Source organism: Erpetoichthys calabaricus, chromosome 2, assembly GCF_900747795.2.
Source record: "Erpetoichthys calabaricus chromosome 2, fErpCal1.3, whole genome shotgun sequence".
NCBI classification, from domain to species: domain Eukaryota; kingdom Metazoa; phylum Chordata; class Cladistia; order Polypteriformes; family Polypteridae; genus Erpetoichthys; species Erpetoichthys calabaricus.
Window position 1 is genome coordinate 277246368 of NC_041395.2, and position 12147 is coordinate 277258514.

General features: G+C 36.1%; 1 protein-coding gene across 2 annotated transcripts in view; it reads right to left on the reverse strand.

The window, feature by feature from the left end:
- Positions 1–12147, reverse strand: part of vcla (vinculin a) — a 187622-nt gene that overhangs the window by 79663 nt on the left and 95812 nt on the right. The gene's annotated exons all lie outside the window — the stretch shown is intronic.

The window sequence follows — 12147 nt, forward strand, 5'->3', positions numbered from 1 at the left end:
CAAAAATGAGATTTTTTTTTTTCATTTTGAATTGTTCTAGGAAAAAAAATTATTTGTTGACAACTTTTAGTTTATCAGAAAATTGGAGCAACACTCAATGCAAATGTTTCTTATAAGCAGGAACAGTTCTCACTTTTCTTGGTAAAGATTTTGTTTATCTTTATACATAACACTGTAGCCTGTATGAAGGCATAATTGCACTCAGGCCAAACTTAGTTTCCTCTGCTAGGATTGACACTCCTATGTCACAAACTGTTCGTCCTAATGTTCAAACAGGTGACTCCAGTTTCATTCCACCATCCACAGACTTGCTCATTTTAGCATATTATATAGCTTTTCTTCCCTCTGTTTGTACAATAAGTGGTTAGTATGTTTTGTTGTACTAGTATCAGAGTCCAATGAGAAATATGATGAAGAGATTCAAAAGAAGAATTGGACTTTTCTGTGGAGTTTACATTTGCACACTTCATACTTGCTAAATATTAAGTTCTCCATTGGTATAACCAGGGCTGTGGAGTCAGAAACAAATTTTGGGTACCTGGAGTCAGGGTTGGAGTTGGCAAAAATGTACCGACTCCGACTCCTAATAAATTTAAATTGTAATGAAAAAAAAATACATCAAGTTCAAATGTCCCATTTCACAAACAACAGTCATAATTAAGTACTTCTCTGATGTAAGAATAAAGCTCAGTGCATAGTTGTGTTACTACTTGTGTGAAGTTCAGCTGAGCTATTATACAACTGGACATTCACATATTGTAATCTGGATTATGGTACATTACAGAAAGTGTTTTCATTTTATTTCAGATATAATGTGTTTAACAAGTTAATTTGAGTGTAAACAAGTGTAATGATGTAGGTGGAGGTGTGTGCTATGGCCTGATGTGTGTCCAGGGGTTCTTGTCTTTTGTTTAAACTGGCCAATACAAGAATCAGCTTCCTAGCCAGTAGTTCTGTGGTTAAATGACGTGTATGTTCCCTTCCTTTAATCAACATGGAAAATACATTAGAATATTAAATACAGAGAAGTCAGAGTCGAAGTCAGAAGTACTGGAAACTAAGATGTCAGAGTCGAAGGATTTATACACCAACTCCACAGCCCTGGATATAACCCAATACAAAATGTACAATTGTTAGTAATTTGTTGCAATACCTAGGCAGACTTAGAAAATATACTAAAACCTTAAATGTTCATATTTTTCCATAATAGGAGTTTTAACCGGTATCTGTAGTATGTTGTAAGGGGAAGTAACATTTACATATGTCTACAGCTTTATAGGTAATTCCGGTCATGTGTACAGTGAAATTTTTATTGTATATGCTAGTCAACATATTTCTAATATGTTCTGAAATACATTTTCTCCTGGAAATTTATGCATAAACGGAATATTTAAGTTACTTTTACAAACTACTAATCGTGGAATGATAGCGGTAAATTTTAGAAATACAAATTGATGCAACAACAGTATTATGCTTCACTGTGAATATCAATGGCAGCAGCACACTGATTGTTTACAGTAACAACATGTATTTGTACGGCACATACAAAGAATGTAGTTCAAAGTGCTTTACAATGTGTCATTATAATAATCCATACTGAAATTAAATAAGGACCATTGGAAGTAACGGTCAACATTTGGAAACTTAAAGTTAAAAATTCTGAATTCTCATGCTTGAATTAAAAAAAAAATCATTTCAGTGTTCTCCTCACCTGTAATTTCCCATTTACCTATTATAACATATGTCAAACCTAACAGACTACACAATGTTTTTAGTATTATGGTGAAGTAATAGGGTGTTGTACCATGTTGGCCACAATGGATGCAATGAAAAGTCAAGCAAAATTACACTTTTTATTAGTTAACTGAACAGATTACCATGTGTATATGTAAGCTTTTGAGGCAGCTCAGGTCCCTTCTTCAGGCAATTTGTAATCTAACAAGTTAACATTATAAGTTTCCTGAAAAAGCGGCCTAAGCTGCCTAGAAAGTTTGCATATTGTATCTGTTCAGTTAGCCAATAAAATGTGTAATTTTGCTTGACTTCTCATAATATTATGGTGACAAAGACTAAAGTTTACCTACTCTTATCTTTTCCTGTCTTGCCAATCAATAGTCACCCATCTTCTATAAGACATACCTGATTGCTGGGGTCTCTACTGTCTGATCAAACAGCTGAAAACTAATAACGAATACATTTATTATCTTTATAGTGTCAATATTGTCATTTATTTTACTCTTGTTACCTGGAACTTTCAGAAACATGAACCAAGCAGAATATCTTGGGTCAAAAGTAATTACACAATACAAAAGACAAGAGTTGATACGTCATAAATCATGGTATTTAAGAATTAAACAAGAATGGGCAAAATAAGACTTTAGACATTTATCTACAGATATATTCAACTTTGGTTTATACTCCATGATGGTGATTAAAGAAAAAATAAAAAAATACATTGACATTGCTTTTTTTGATAATTAAGGATTTCAAAGGCAGTGTACTCAGATTTTCAAATCTCATACCATGCAAATGAAACTTTATATTATTTTGATCCATACAGCATGCATGCAAAAGGCAACTCTGAAATCATGTGGATTTCAATTTTCATATTTATCATTATAGTCCGTAGCAGCAACAGGTGCAAGGTACAAACTGGGACTGGTCAAAAGTCCCTAGAAGGGCTCTATTGCATGCAACCACATACTAACACTTAGCCATTTACTGCAATTAAGACTGCTGAATATCTATAGTGACTATGCATAATTATTACATTTTGAAAGCAGACTGAATTGGTCTTAAGATAAAGAATACACTTCTGTTTAAGTGACTTCTTGAATTATCAAAAACATGTGAAAAAAGTATACAGTGGAACCTCGGTTTGCGAGTTTGACTTGGTTTACGAGTGTTTTGCAAGACGAGCTAAATTTTTTAATAAATTTTAACTTGATAAACGAGCGAGGTCTTTCAATATGAGTAGTATGTATAGGATTTGTCTGCTGAGCGTTATGTGATCACAACTGAGCTGATGGTGGTTCTCTCTCTCTCTCTCTCTCTCTCTCTCTGCGGGATTGTGGGCAATCGTCTCCTATTCTCCATCTGAGTCAGCGTGCCTCACTCATATAGTCAACATCCGTACAAGTGTATACTGTTTATTACAGCATTGTGACTGTGTGTGTGCATGTGTGTGCTGTGACGCGCGAGTCCCAATCTTGCACCCCAAAACACGAAGCCGAGTCTCAGTACTTTAGCAACACCAGCTTCAGCTTGAAACAGCAACAGCGCGGTTATTTATTGAAGCGGGATTTGCCACTCTCCTATACACAGACACAGCAGTCAGGCAGTAATAGTGATACTGTGCCCTGTGCATTTATAATGTTCCTTGTATCAGCCATCGACGGCAGGTGCTTATAGCATGTCCGTGATCTTTTTGGATTCACTTTTATGGCGAACTGCTACAACGCTGGGAGACTGCGATTGCTTTGGGACGCTCTTCCGCATGTCCTCCCGTTGTGTGGAATCCCACAAGAGTTTAGAAACTCACTCACACCAGCCATGATTCTTTTCAAAGGTAAAGTGCAGGTTAATTTGTTTTATGTATTTTTACTTCATATTTTGTATTAATCATTTTTATATGAATAGTTTTGGGTTGTGGAACGAATCATCTGAGTTTCCATTATTTCTTTGGGGAAATTCGCTTTGATACACGAGTGCTTTGGACTGCGAGCACGTTTCCGGAACGAATTATGCTCTCAAACCGAGGTTCCACTGTAATAATATTCGAGGAACTGACCAGACTTGCCATAACTACAGGCAGCTTTCACTTTGCTTAATCAACAGTTTTAAAGAGCCAACTGATCATTGCAATTTTTAGAGGTGCCATTTTTCTTCCACATCTTAATGATGGTCTTCACGGTGTTGCATGATATACAGATGCTGGTCATAAAATTAGAATATCATGACAAAGTTGATTTATTTCAGTAATTCCATTCAAAAAGTGAAACTTGTATATTAGATTCATTCATTACACACAGACTGATGTATTTCAAATGTTTATTTCTTTTAATGTTGATGATTATAACTGACAACTAATGAAAGTCCCAAATTCAGTATCTCGGAAAATTAGAATATTGTGAAAAGGTTCAATATTGAAGACACCTGGTGCCACACTCTAATCAGCTAATTAACTCAAAACACCTGCAAAAGCCTTTAAATGGTCTCTCAGTCTAGTTCTGTAGGCTACACAATCATGGGGAAGACTGCTGACTTGACAGTTGTCCAAAAGACAACCATTGACACCTTGCACAAGGAGGGCAAGACACAAAAGGTCATTGCTAAAGAGGCTGGCTGTTCTGTGTCCAAGCACATTAATAGAGAGGCGAAGGGAAGGACAAGATGTGGTAGAAAAAAGTGTACAAGCAATAGAAATAACCGCACCCTGGAGAGGATTGTGAAACAAAACCCATTCAAAAATGGGGGGGAGATTCACAAAGAGTGGACTGCAGCTGGAGTCAGTGCTTCAAGAACCACCACGCACAGACGTATGCAAGACATGGGTTTCAGCTGTCGCATTCCTTGTGTCAAGCCACTCTTGAACAAAAGACAGCGTCAGAAGCGTCTCGCCTGGGCTAAAGACAAAAAGAACTGGACTGCTGCTGAGTGGTCCAAAGTTATGTTCTCTGATGAAAGTAAATTTTGCATTTCCTTTGGAAATCAAGGTCCTAAAGTCTGGAGGAAGAGAGAAGAGGCACAGAATCCACGTTGTGTGAGGTCCAGTGTAAAGTTTCCACAGTCAGTGATGGTTTGGGGTGCCATGTCATCTGCTGGTGTTGGTCCATTGTGTTGTCTAAGGTCCAAGGTCAACGCAGCCGTCTACCAGGAAGTTTCAGAGCACTTCATGCTTCCTGCTGCTGACGAACTTTATGGAGATGCAGATTTCATTTTCCAACAGTACCTGGCACCTGCACACAGTGCCAAAGATACCAGTACCTGGTTTAAGGACCATGGTATCCCTGTCTTGATTGGCCAGCAAACTCGCCTGACCTTAACCCCATAGAAAATCTATGGGGTATTGTGAAGAGGAAAATGCAATACGCCAGACCCAACAATTCAGAAGAGCTGAAGGCCACTATCAGAGCAACATGGGCTCTCATAACACCTGAGCAGTGCCACAGACTGATCGACTCCATGCCACGCCGCACTGCTGCAGTAATCCAGGCCAAAGGAGCCCCAACTAAATATTGAGTGCTGTACATGCTCATACCTTCCAGTTGGCCAACATTTCTAAAAAATCCTTTTTTTGCATTGGTCTTAATTGATATTCTAATTTTCTGAGATACTGAATTTGGGGCTTTCATTAGTTGTCAATTATAATCATCAACATTAAAAGAAATAAACATTTGAAATACATCAGTCTGTGTGTAATGAATGAATCTAATATACAAGTTTCACTTTTTGAATGGAATTACTGAAATAAATCAACTTTGTCATGATATTCTAATTTTATGACCAGCATCTGTATGTAATACGTTCAAAACTCTGATCCACAATTATGTCTATATGCAAAGATTACACCTTTACAGAACTTCTAGAGAAACAGCAAATTTAAATAGGGCTAATCTTGAATCACATCAATTGATGGAAGCTGAAATTTCCTTTGTGCATCTCTTAAAATGTGATAAAATCATCTGAATACTTTTATAAACCCTAATTTAAAGGGTTAGCATTCTAATGAAACCAAGGTACTGGATTTTATATTCTGAATACTGTATGTTTAAGTTTGTGTTTCATAATTATAAAAATGATCATTTAAATGCTTTGGTGTACTGAACAATTCCAGTGCCACTGCTCTGATCTTTAGCTCCTTCTGGTAAGCTGAATCTCCACAGCCAATAATATAATTGTCTCATTAGCTTGTTTTGACAGCTTGTTTTATTCAGCTGTTACAGTGATAGAATTTTGCAAGAGTCATGTGTGAGATGAAACTGTCAGTGGCTATGTCTGACATGTTATTAGCCAATAGACTTTACTTCATGAGCTAGTGTGTGGCCACTGGCAATCTGTTATATTTTTTTTTCCTGTTTTTTAACACTTAGTTTTTGGCCTTTGCAAAAAATCTGCAGCCGAGATAAGCATATGATAATTAAGTATGGATTATGTTGTAGCTGGGACACTAAAGACACACCTTCATTAATTTGCAGCATTTTCAATTTTCTTTTTGTGAAATTCTCAAACAAAAAACTCTCACTTAAGAACAATTTAAGCATATTTATTCTTCAGCTAGTGTGTGTAGCAAGTATCTGGATAACTTCTGAGATTTTCAAGTGGTTTTTTGCTTATATTTCACCTTTGCTGTCTTGAGCCGTTGCTACTGCTTCTCTTTTCACTACTGTGAAACTGCATTAGCTCAAACTGTCTTGAAAGAGGGTCAGACACTTGCACTTTACTGTTTAGTAATCACTACTTCCTTTGCAATAGTTAAAACCTGGATCATAGTTTCTACTATGGTATCAAATTGTCTACATGTTTAGGCCAACACAAATTGCACAAATTGAAACACATCTCAAATTCTGTACAAAGTTTTTATGGGGTGCTGGGGATAACAAAAGGAGATTTAGATGTAGAAAATTATGGAGAAGTCAAGTGCACACATACAAAACATGAACTAGTATACTCTGAGAAACATTTCACTCTTTGTATAATGGTTGATGGCGAAGCAGTTTTTGAAAGAAATGCACAAATTCTAAACAGGGTTTCTCCTCTAGCCAGAATAAAGATACTGTATGCATAGTGGCACAAAACATATTGTAGCTAACATGTTGACCACCTCTTCCTCACTTTTCTAAAGTGATAGAGAGCAAAGAAATGCATCTTTCAAGGCTGAAACATGGTTCCCATGCTAGGAATCTTTTAAGGCAGCTAGCTGCAAAGTAGTGAGTGAATGTTTCATAAATCCTGCCTGCAAACTAAAGTAAGAGCATACAACAGAACAAATAAATTCTTTCATTCTTGTATTGCCATTGTGAAAATATTCACAATTTTTAATGTTCCTTTAATAAATGTTTTCTATGGTACTAACCACAGGTCAGCAAAATAAATGTGATCCAAGTCAGGATTTGGTGCCATGAAATATTAATGAGTATAAATTTGGCAAATGGAAGTAATACAATTGCCAAAATAATCACCCCCACATAACACAGAGTTAAAGGATTTCTATAGTTTAATAAATAGGTCACCAAAATACATTTTTAAATCAGTCTGAAAATAGACATTTAAGTAGAAATTTAGCATCTGACGTATTATCACTTCCAAATTGCCTTTCCCCATAAGTACCAGTGCTCCAGCAACTAGAAAGCACATTAACACCGAGGCACAGGTTTTTCATTTTTCATTGGTTAAAACAAGCATAAACAGAAACAATTAGAAAATGATACCAACCTGTTGTTCTAAATAGACAGACCTTTCAGCTACTACTTTATGCCAGGTTTGACAGGGAAACACCACAAGTATACCGTCACACTCTTTCCCCCACATCTAGTACAAAGACTGTGCTGTGCATGTGAGGTGGCAGTCACAGTGGCCAGTCTTGCTCATTATAAACAACTGTGGATCCCCACAGGTTTATCTTCTATATGGAAGATGTAGACTATGGTTTTAGTTTTTCTGTTCTCAGTTGTCAATTACTCATCTCAAAATTATGGACTCATATGGTCTCTGCTGTTATGCTAAACAAATTGAATTTGTTCTATTTTAAAGTGTGTTTAATTTGTATCTTTACATATAAAAATGATGCCCTTTGCATTATGCAGAAGCTGTAAATTTGTTTCTGTACTCTGTTTATACTTAGTGAAGAGCACTATAAAAATAAACTGAAATTAATAAGTCAGTTTGTTAATGGAGTAAGACCAGCATTAATATTGCCTTTAGAGAGCATAATTCTTGAGAAGGTTTAGAATCTGGCACATCATTAGCAATATTTTGAAATAAATGTAATCTTTCCTTAAAAAATTTAAACACCATCGTCTTTCCACTGAGAGGCAGTACATAGCTGTGAGACATACTTTTTACAGTCTACACTTATAAAAATGAATTGTAACATGTCAAATGACACCTTTTATTGGCTAACTAAATAGCTGCTTCGAAAGCTTGCATTTGTAATCTAATGCCCCTTGATCAGGCCAGGTGTAACAAAGAAACTGAAAAATACTCTAGCTTATATTGGGACAGCAAAGTGATTTTTTTTTCTTTCATGAGCTAGAGTATTTTTCAGTTTCTTTGTTACACTTTGTCTGATGAAGGGGCCTTAGTTGCCTCGAAATCTTGCATTTGTAATCTATTTAATTAGCTAATAAAAGGTGTCATTTCACCCTACTTTTTCCTGTGTCAATCTATGGCTAACACAGTACAACACTCGACTGCTTTGTAACACTTCAGAAACACATAATGCACTCATGTACCAAACATCTAAATTTTTAGCTGACTTACCAGTATACAGTACTTGTAACCAAATGAAAAGTAAGTCCAATGCATTATAATAAACAAACAGAGATAAATTAGGCATCAACATCAAAATGTCTTTGTTAAGTGGACTTGGTTGCACAAACAAAACAGGAGCATACCACCAGCCTGCTTTACAATAAACATTAGCTTAAACTTGTCTATGTTGCAATCTTGTCACAGAACTAAACCTTCTCTGAACCACCCTTACACTCCTCAAGAATCTTGCACAATGTACCTTCTTCAAATTCCAGCTATGTACATTTTATGTTCTGCTTTTGTATTGGGTTGCATAGGTGTGCAGAAAGGTTTTTTGATTAAGAAAATTCAGAGACCAGAATTCCCCACCACCAGTATGCATTATACTGTATTGTGTGTTTACTATAGTATTTTGGGTTTTTTGAAAACGACTGGTAACATTAATGTTCAAACTGTTTCCCAAGACTATTTAAAGGCAAACTCAGGCAAGTCTGTTTTGAATAAGATCTTCAGTTATGAAATTTTCAGCACATCAGAGTTACAGCCAAGTAAAGCTGAGACTCACTGTAACCCCAGTCAGTACCAATGTATAAAGACATGGTCATTTGCTTAGCAAATGGTTTTGTCAGGTCACCTCACAAATTCAGATCGTTGAAACCGAGATCACTTGAGCACTTGACCACAAAAAGTGGGAAAAAAACCCACACATCTAAACCTGTGTGCTGGTAAGCAAAGGAGAAAAAAAGTGATAAGATCAGGAAAAAGAGACCTCATGCCACTCTAACATCTATTCTGATTTTAACTGCCATGGCTCAGTTTTTAACAGGCTGAGATGACTTCTGCCTCCTGAACCAACTTGTAGGTAGGTAACTAGCATAATAAGTCTTGCAGCACAATTTCTTTCCCCCACTAGTTCAACTAGCATACTTCCTCCATAGGTTTATATAATCAAGTATACAGAGTACAGATAAATTCATATTTGTATCTACTAATCAACATGTCATCACTCTGTGACATTTAATCCATTTTGACAATAAGAAATTCAGAGCAAATGTCAAGTCTATGATCAATTCATCAACATCTCAGAATTTATCTTTCTTATGGCATGATTATTTAAAACTACACGACAAAACTAAGGAGGCAAAACAGTCCATCTGGTGGTTTGTCACTCCTTCTCACACTCCAGTGGGGGCCAGAACAAGTGAAGAATTTGAAGCAAAGCTGATAGAGGTTAGGGAGGATTATCAGCATGGTACACAGCCAGAACACTTTATTTATATTTATATATATATATTCACGGCATTCGAAGTCTGTGTCACAATCTGATTGTATGGGTGGTTACCTACCAGGTAACGCTTGTGGTTGGCCAGCAATCTGTATATATATATATATATATATAAAAAGATTTCACAGGCAAAAGTATCACAGAAATAACTTCAAGGAGCACAGCCTGGCCTGCTCTGCTTTGTTTTATTTATAGGGTATCACTCAGTTCCTTGTTACTTTAATAATTACAGCATTACCTATATAATCAGAAGTTTACCTGCGATGCTTACAGTTGCAACCTTACAGATAACATTCACAACTGCTTTTCTTAACCAGCTAATTGTAAACCTTTTGACAGAGATAGATAAAGTCCAGATCTGAGAAAGATGGTGAAAAACAACCATGCACCCCATTAGAGATGAGTGTTTCCTATAAAAAGATTAACACAATAAACATATTTTTAAAACCATACATATTATAATCAGTAATGATCTACTCTTCTACCAATTAGCTGCTAAATTATACCTTGGAACAAATAAATTACAATGTCTCTTGGAGAAAATCAGAATAAAATGGGTTTACATTTTTTCTTCTAATTGGATTGAATTACACAAGTCTGAATCAATCCAATGATTCTGATAACAGGGAAGGCCCTTCCAGAGGCTGTACAACAAGCAAAGTCAGCCATCAGATATGGATACATAATGGGTCAGGTACAGTATGGATGAGGTTGCTTCAACCTTAGAATAAGCAAAATTATATGGTACAGAGTAACATATTACTAGAGAAGAAAGCTGGCCAAAAGCTAGCTTTTCCAATGAAGATTTTTACAATCAAACTCAGACCAGATCTGACCTTAGTCCCTGTACACTGCAATACTAACTGTGACTTGGGAGGTGACAGTTGTTGAAAGCACACAAGTGCCAGAATAGGAAATATTCAGATCTTGCAGCTAAAGCAGTACAACCAGACTGGAGGACTGAGGCGTTCCCCTATTGGGTTTAGCTTCCAAGGATTTATAGCCATAACTACAACCAGGCTATTAAAAAGGAAGGGATTGTAATCTGAGGAGCTGAACAAAGGATCGTAACTGAGTGAGTCAAGCTGATGGTCTTAGAGCAGCAGGGGTAAAAGCAATGGGGGGTACAGCCTTCCAGATATGTTGTGACCAAGCAACCGATGACCCCAATGTTGTTTTTTCATTGTCTTAAAAAAATACAAAAAAGGATTGCAACATCAAATTGCAACACGAAGAACAGGACATCTGACACATTGATCAATTAAAGTAAAAGAAAGCAAAACACAAGGTTGTCAAAGAGCTCATCATAAATGTTGATTAGGAGGGCCTGTATATACCAATCAACAACAGAGTAGTTAGCACTGCAACCTCATGAATCTAATTCCTGGTTTTGAGTTTTATGCCTGGGTGCTATCTAGGTAGAATTTACATGCACTCCCCATGTATATAAAAGTTTGGTTCTAATTTGACCCACATAATTATTTGATATCTACTAGTACTCAATTTCTCTCTTCTTTATACATGTTTTTCACTTGCTTTAGTTTTCATTTTTATATTACGGCTGCAGTTCAATTAAAATATATAATTGTGATTAATCAAGCAACTAAGTGAAATTAACTGCATTTTAATAGAAATTTATTGTATTTTCTTCAAGCATATTAATATTGTTCTTGAAACTAGAAATAACTCTGTGATGAACAGCTAATACAAAACTGTCTTAATAATCACTTGCCTATGCATATTAAATTATTCCAGTTAGTTTATTCAACAGCTTTGTATAACAAAAACAAAGCTCACTGACCACCAAACACCTCAATGGGGTTGCTATAATAATTGGGAAAACCAATATATGTGGTTTGAACTGCAATGTTGCAGGAAAACATATCAAAAGTACTAACAATTACACAAACAAACATTAAAAAACAAACATAAGATCATGGTTCAGCTTTTTGCACAAACAGCACTGTTATAGCTCAGGTTGCGCTTAACTGCGTGATGGAGAGGACATATGTAACACATATTGAATATGTTACAAAAGAATACAAATGGGAGCAAAAGTACAAGATGCTTACAACATTCTTCAACTTCATTGCTTTCACCTTCCTTTCTTGAGGATCTTACTGTAATATACAACTTTGGCAAAAACACACCAGTCTGTAAAAAGGAGACCTTTTTGACTTAATATGCCCAAAATTCCCACACACATGCCAGCTTTCTCTGACTAGAATTAATACCATTTAAACTTCAGGAATACTTGGCAGTCAAACAAGCAAGTGTTGGCTGTCAAAGCAGTTTGGCAGATGAACTGGTTCAAAATGCACTTAATCATATCAAGCATGAATTGAATCTCTCAGATGTCATTTGGGCCATCTCACAAGCTTGTCTCAAAA